The sequence below is a fragment of the Bison bison genome, unplaced genomic scaffold, assembly GCF_000754665.1.
Source record: "Bison bison bison isolate TAMUID 2011002044 unplaced genomic scaffold, Bison_UMD1.0 scf7180017864213, whole genome shotgun sequence".
Classification (NCBI taxonomy): domain Eukaryota; kingdom Metazoa; phylum Chordata; class Mammalia; order Artiodactyla; family Bovidae; genus Bison; species Bison bison.
In genome coordinates this window covers 2,574,483-2,581,158 of record NW_011494785.1, presented here as the reverse complement: position 1 = coordinate 2,581,158, position 6,676 = coordinate 2,574,483, and the positions used below count along the sequence as shown (strand labels likewise).

The 6,676-nt window shown below is 48.8% G+C and overlaps 1 long non-coding RNA gene across 1 annotated transcript in view; it reads right to left on the bottom strand.

The window, feature by feature from the left end:
• The window catches only part of LOC104992221, a 25,519-nt gene extending 21,516 nt beyond the window's left edge, over positions 1-4,003 (bottom strand). The window contains exon 1 of the long non-coding RNA XR_825678.1: positions 3,630-4,003. This is a non-coding gene — a long non-coding RNA (uncharacterized LOC104992221). The remainder of the gene's footprint in view (positions 1-3,629) is intronic.
• Between the last annotated feature and the right edge of the window lie 2,673 nt (positions 4,004-6,676).

The window sequence follows — 6,676 nt, the reverse complement described above, 5'->3', positions numbered from 1 at the left end:
GAGTTTCAGCTTTAGCATCATTCCTTCCAAAGAAATCCCAGGGCTGATCTCCTTCAGAATGGACTGGTTGGATCTTGCAGTCCAAGGGACTCTCAAGAGTCTTCTCCAACACCACAGTTCAAAAGCATCAATTCTTCGGCGCTCAGCTTTCTTCACAGTCCAACTCTCACATCCATACATGACCACAGGAAAAACCATAGCCTTGACTAGACGAACCTTTGTTGGCAAAGTAATGTCTCTGCTTTTGAATATGCTATCTAGGTTGGTCATAACTTTCCTTCCAAGGAGTAAGCGTCTTTTAATTTCATGGCTGCATGGTGCAGCCTAAAAATTTTTTTCAATTAAAAATGTAAAAAAAAGTAAAAAATTTAAAAATTTTCATTAAAAATCCAATATTTTTATTTTTAAAAATTAAAAAAGAATGAAGACACCCAACCCAACTCCAGTAAATTCTGACCCACTGGCTCAGAGTGTGGCCTAGGAACTTGTATTTTGATGGGTGGTCCGTAGCTCAAATTTTGAGAAGCCTTGCCTTTGAGTCATAGTAAGGACAGTGAGAATAACATAAGTAAGGCGCCTGGCACACAGTGGCCACCGGGAGGACTGCCGTCACCCTCTCTATCCCTACCTTTTCCCTTCCTCCTTCCCCTCTACCCTGTGAGTTCCCCTGGGCTAGAGTTGTGTCTTATCAGCTTTGCAGACACAGTGCCAGCCTGGCACACACTGGCAGCTAATGATGGCCTAGAGCTCCTTTTTGGATGTCCATATTTAGAGGACAGGGTTTTCCCGATGGCTCAGTGGGTAAACAAGCCCCCTGCCATGCAGGAGACACAGGAGATTTGAGTTCAATCCTTGGGTCAGGAAGATCCCCTGGAGAAGGGAGTGGCAACCCACACCAGTATTCTTGCCTGGGAAATTCCATGGACAGAGGAGCCTGGCAGGCTACAGACCATGGAATCGCAAAGAGTCGGACACAACTGAGTGACTAGGCACACACACACGAGTAGAGGACCGAGGAAGATGCCTGCCCACCGTCACCCACAGGCACTGGTACCCAGGGACCCCTCGGGGAGAATCGCCGATCTGCAGAGGATGGAATTCTGTGCAGTTGGCCTCATGCCCACTGCTTCCCTCCCAGCTCCACCCTCAAGCTCAAGTTGAACAACCTGGGCTAGGGTGGAGCCCAGGTTTGCTGAGAAATCTGGCTGAGAGATCTGACCGTTAAATGAGTTTCATCCTGAAATGACTTGGAGTGAAAACTGAAAGTAAAACTCAAACCGCCCACTTCCCCAGCGAGTGCTGATCTCAGCGAAGCTGCTCCAGGCTTGGAGGCCTGGTACTGCCTCTCCCTTCCCTGCCCAAACCCCAACTCCGCTGAGCACTGTACCCCAATACCCACCTCTGCCCATGCAGGACTCAGAGGCTGGGGTGTGGTGGGGGAGACACCCCTCTTCACAGAGCAGACACGCAGATTCCTTATCAACCCTGACTCCTTGCTATGCTTGGACTCTCTTTACCAAATGAGAATCCGTTCTTCCATTTAAAGATGCGTATCGGACACATATCATGACCATTATGTACTGAGCTTCAAACTATGCTGTCCCAACAGCAAGCTGGTACCACTTAAGTCAAAAACAGAAGCAGAAGTTTTAAAAATACAAAAATAAAATTCCTTTCTTTTTCCTATGATTAAAGAAGAGTTGTGGCTTCCCAAGTAGCATAGTAAAAAAATCCACCTGCAATGCAGGAGGTGTAGATTCAATCCCCGGGTCAGGAAGATGCCCTGGAGGAGGAAATGACAACCCTCTCAGGATTCTCGCCTGGGAAATCCCGTGGACAGAGGAGCCTGGCGGGCTACAGTTCATGGGGTCACAAAGAGTCAGCCACGGCTGAGCAACTAAACAAAGCAACGTTATGATAAAATGATTAGTTCATTTACATTCACTTGTAACAATTATATAAGAACTTGAATTTTGTCATGCTTGGGGTTTGTTCACTCCTGTGAATAACGGTACAGTTAGGTGAGGTTTTCTGTTATGGTACCCAAACTCACCATTTTGTCCTTTTTAATCTTTCAGGGATTCAATATAAATTTTTCACTCAAAAGAATAAATAAAAATAAAAGTACAAAAATAAGTATACATGTTCATGCATATACTAGCATGCATATGAGAACAATATGATACATTTTTATAGCAAAAACTCAAGCACTGCAAGAGCAAAGGACAGGGTGCCTATAATGCCTCCAAAAACCACCTCCTTTAATAGTTCAGATTTTTTTTAACGCTATAGGATAGTTCCTGGAGAAGGGAAGGGCAGCCCACTCCAGTTTTCTTGCCTGGAGAATCCCATGGACAGAGGAGCCTAGCAGGCTACAGTCCATGGGGTCACAAAGAGTTGGACGCGACTGAGGGACTAACACACACCACACATAGGGGAGTTAGTCTGTGCGGTGGGATTGCCCCTGAATGCACACTGTTCCCTGAGGCTCCAGGAGGTTGTATAAACATACCCAAGTTCACCCAGCTGGGAGGTAGTGTGGGGAAGAGAGACAGAGACAGAGGGCAAGCAACCTACCACCGCTGATCTGCTAACCAGGGTGCAGGAAGAGCTTCCTAAGAGATCAGTGAGCCTGGCCCATCTAGCAGTACCAATTCCTGGCCCTCGGCTTCCAGGTGCTCACCTCCACCTGGATCCTCCTACCTTCCTTCACGAATGGCCATCTCCCACTTCACTCTCGTCCACCTGCACCTCATTATGTCCCAGGTATAAGCACACATAGAAGCCTTCTCATCCAAGGCTCCTACATATTTAAGATCCATGTTAAAAACGGGGGTGTTTTTTATCTGTCATGGAATATATTTAATTCCAGTATATTATCGAGCAGGAAGGAGGGTGACAGCTTTTTATTGAATAACCTCATCTCTTCTTTCCTCCTACAATCGTCAAACAAATAAACCAGGACTTTCCTGGTGGCCCAGGGGAAGAATCCACCTTCCAGTGCGGGAGAGGCAGGTTCAATTCTTAGTTGGGGAACACGCTCCCACGTGCCACAGAGAAACTAAGCTGGGTGCCACAATGGAGACCCAGCACGGCCAAAACAAACAAACAAACTTTGCCCCCAAAAGAGGCCCATAAGAGCAAAGCTAGTGGGATATCAGCGTGAACAATTAAAGAGACTGTCGCCTCATATCATGCAGGGGATTTAACTCATAAGTTCACGCCTCTTCCAACAATCTATCTTAAAATCAGAAGTCAAAAAAGAGGACTGTCCCAGGGACGTGTGCTCACACCCACCTGTTGGGCTGTCACTTCCTTGTAATGGTAATTCCTGGATCATGGTCATTTTCTCCAGTCATCCACATATTTCCTCCATTCTGGAGGTGTACTGTGCAGCGAACACGGTTCCTGAGCACCTCCTTTCCAACAATCTTGTCCTCTACCTACCCCCCCACTTAGTCCCGTACTCATACGCTAGACCTCGTTTTGCCAATAATTTCAATTCCACCATAATCTCAGTTTCTTGCATTCCACGCTTTCATTCTTTGCCCCTCTAGAACCTCAGTTCCAACCATCTTGGATTCCCAGACCCTCATTCTCCCTGGCCTCACTCCCTCTCCCTTTCTTACCTGCCTTAAATCCTCTGGTCAGTCCTGATGATGACTCCTTCGTGTATATCCTCAATTCCTTGCCCTGCTTTGCTTTATCCCAGCAAAATACGAGCTGAGAAGCATCAGGCTAGGGTACCGAGACCACCGCATGGGTATAGGAGCGTGTAGATATTCTGGGTGCTTCTCAGAAGTGCGGGGACTCTCTACAGCCACAGGGAATACAAGGCTCCAGCTGGCGTGACCAGAACCCCAAAGCAAAGAGTGCTCCTTGAAGGAGCCGTGGGTGTGTGAGGACTTACGAGGAAGTGGAGAAGTTCTAGACGAATCAGACTGCAGCACTGAGCGATTCCTCTGAAGCACAGTCCTCTGCGGTCAGGTCCTGGGGACTCACCGTGACGACTCGCTCCTCGCAGCTCTGGACACAGCAGCCGCTCCTTCCGAGTTCCCAAGAAAAAGAGTCCAATTGGGTCACAATGCACCGTCCCACACAGAAATTGCTATGGGACAGAGGCTCTTTCAAGCCACCTGAGAGGAGCCAGGGCTCAGCGTGGCCACTAATCCTCCGATCAGGTGTCTGCGACCTGGATGGCACGGCTCCGGGCCCGGAGGGTGCTGACTGTGACCAGGGCGAGTGGTCCTGACCACATCCTCATCACACTGACTCACATTTAATTCTGAGAACGAGTTCTTCATGTCACTTGTCCAGGAACCCCAGGCATCCACTGCTAAGGGGATTTCGATGGTGGTCCCCAGGACTTTCAGACTGACTCACCCTGTTGGTCCTACAACGCTGACCACACGCTGATGTCATTGCAAAGCCTGCCAGGAGACTAGAATGAAAAATTTATGCCCTGTTCCTGACTTCAAGCTTTATTGTTGTGGAAAGCGCATTAGGCTTTAAAGCAGAAGGATTGAATTCGTATCCTGGTTCTGTCTCGGACTAGCCATGAGACTTCTGGAAGCTGATGTGAGCTCTCTGAACCTCGGTTTTGTCATCTGTACAATGGAGAGAGGGATGTTCACCTCCCTGAATCTCAGGAGCTTTAGCTCCCTGTACTCATCTCGCTCCCAGTATATGCTTATTTCTTCCACCCCGGATCCCCCCACCCCTGCACCCGTGCAGAGACACAAATCAGTCCTCATTAAACACTCTGTGCTGTATTTTTTCTGCAGCTAAAAAGAGCAAGAACTGGGCTTCTCCAGTAGCTCAGTGGTACAGAATCCATCTGCCAATGCAGGAGACATGGGTTCGATCCCTGGTCAGGGAAGATCCCACATGCTGTGGAGCAATTAAGCCCATGTGCCACAACTACTGAACCTGTGCTCTAGAGCCTGGGAGCTGCAACTTCTGAGCCCATGTGCTGCAACTACTGAAGCCTGCTTGTCTAGAGCCTGTGCTCCAAAACAAGAGAAGCCACCACAATGAGAAGCCCATGCGTCGCAACTAGAGAGTAGCCCTTGCTTGCCGCAACTCGAGAAAAGCCCACACAGCAACGAAGACCCAGCACAGCCAAAATACATAAATAAATAAATAAAAGCCCAAGAACCTCCACTGCCACTTGTCCTAGAGGCAGAAGATCTGGGATGGAGTCTCAGTGCTGCACAAAGTGGTGTGCGACCCTGATGCCCCCAATCTGCCCTCCAGACCCCCACTTCCTTCTCTGAAATAGTGGGGACCCAGAGGTTAGATGACCTTTTGCATCCCTGCAGCTCAGCGTCCTCAGATCCAAATATTCTGATTAATTCGGCCTCCTTCCTCTAAACTTGAGAAAACTGCCTAAGTCACTCCACCCGACATGGACACAGGAGTTAGGAGGGGCCTCGGGAGCGAAATGTACATGGGTTGGGGGAGAGGGAGCGAGAGGGGGCCTGAGCTGAGTTAAAAATGATGAAGCCACACAGAATTGCTCCTCCACCGCATCCTGGACTGCGGTCCGCCTGCCTCCAGGACACCTGCCGACAAGTCCTACCGGCCTGGAAAGGACAGGGCAGATAAGGCAGAGCCTCTGTCCTCCCCTTAACCCAGCGGCTGATGGAGAATGGCCTTCGCTCAAGAGGGGAACATGACCCACACAAGTCAAGGTGGTTGTAAGACCTGAATCCCCTTCTTGCCCTGCAGTCTGGAGGTGTGAACTTCAAGTCAGCTCTGCTCCCCGCGCTGCCCCTCCAGGCTGTGATGAGGAGGAAACGTGATAAAGTGGAGGATGCCCCCCGGTCACCGCATTCCCTGTACACAGGGGCACCCTCCCAGCTGAGACTGACTTCCCAACCCGAGTGTGAGCTTCCAGACATGGAGCCAAACCATCCACATCTTGGTGCAGCCTTCTGACTCACCAGACACGGCGCTCAGCTCTTTATATATCATTTTCTCATTTAATCCCCACCCATAACATTATGGGGTTATTATTTTCATATTCTAGATGAGGAACTAAAACTGGAAGTTAGGTCACTTGCCAAAAGACCGGTAGTTACTAAATGGCTGAGCCAGGATGTTTCTCTAAGCTCATTTCGAAAATCCAGTTACTTCAAAACATGTATTACAAAAGTTTATGCCAATGAAGCGCCTCCTCTCCACTCCCGTGCGCCAGCACAGTCCCTTCCTCAAGGCCACCAGGATCAACCAGTTCTTTCATATCATCCTCTAGATACTGCCTGCATATACATTCTAATGTGCATCAATATTGCTTTGTATGTGTGTGCGCATGCTCAGTTGCTTCAGTCATGTCTGACTCTTTGAGACTGAAGCCCACCACGCTCCTCGGTCCATGGGATTCTGCAGCAAGAATACTGAAGTGGGTTGTCATGCCCTCCTCCAGGGTATCTTCCTGACCCAGGAATCAAACCTGTGTCTCCTGCATTGCAGGAAGATTTTTTACCACGGAGCCACCTGGGAAGCCCCACTGCTTTGTATACTCCTTAACCCAAATGATAATGTCCTGTTGTTCAGCACTTTGCTTTGAAACTGAGTAAATATCTTTTTTAAAATTGGAGTAGAGTTGCTCTACAGTGCTGTGCCAGTCCCTTCTGTACAACAAAGTGAATCAGCTGTATGTGTAGATATATCC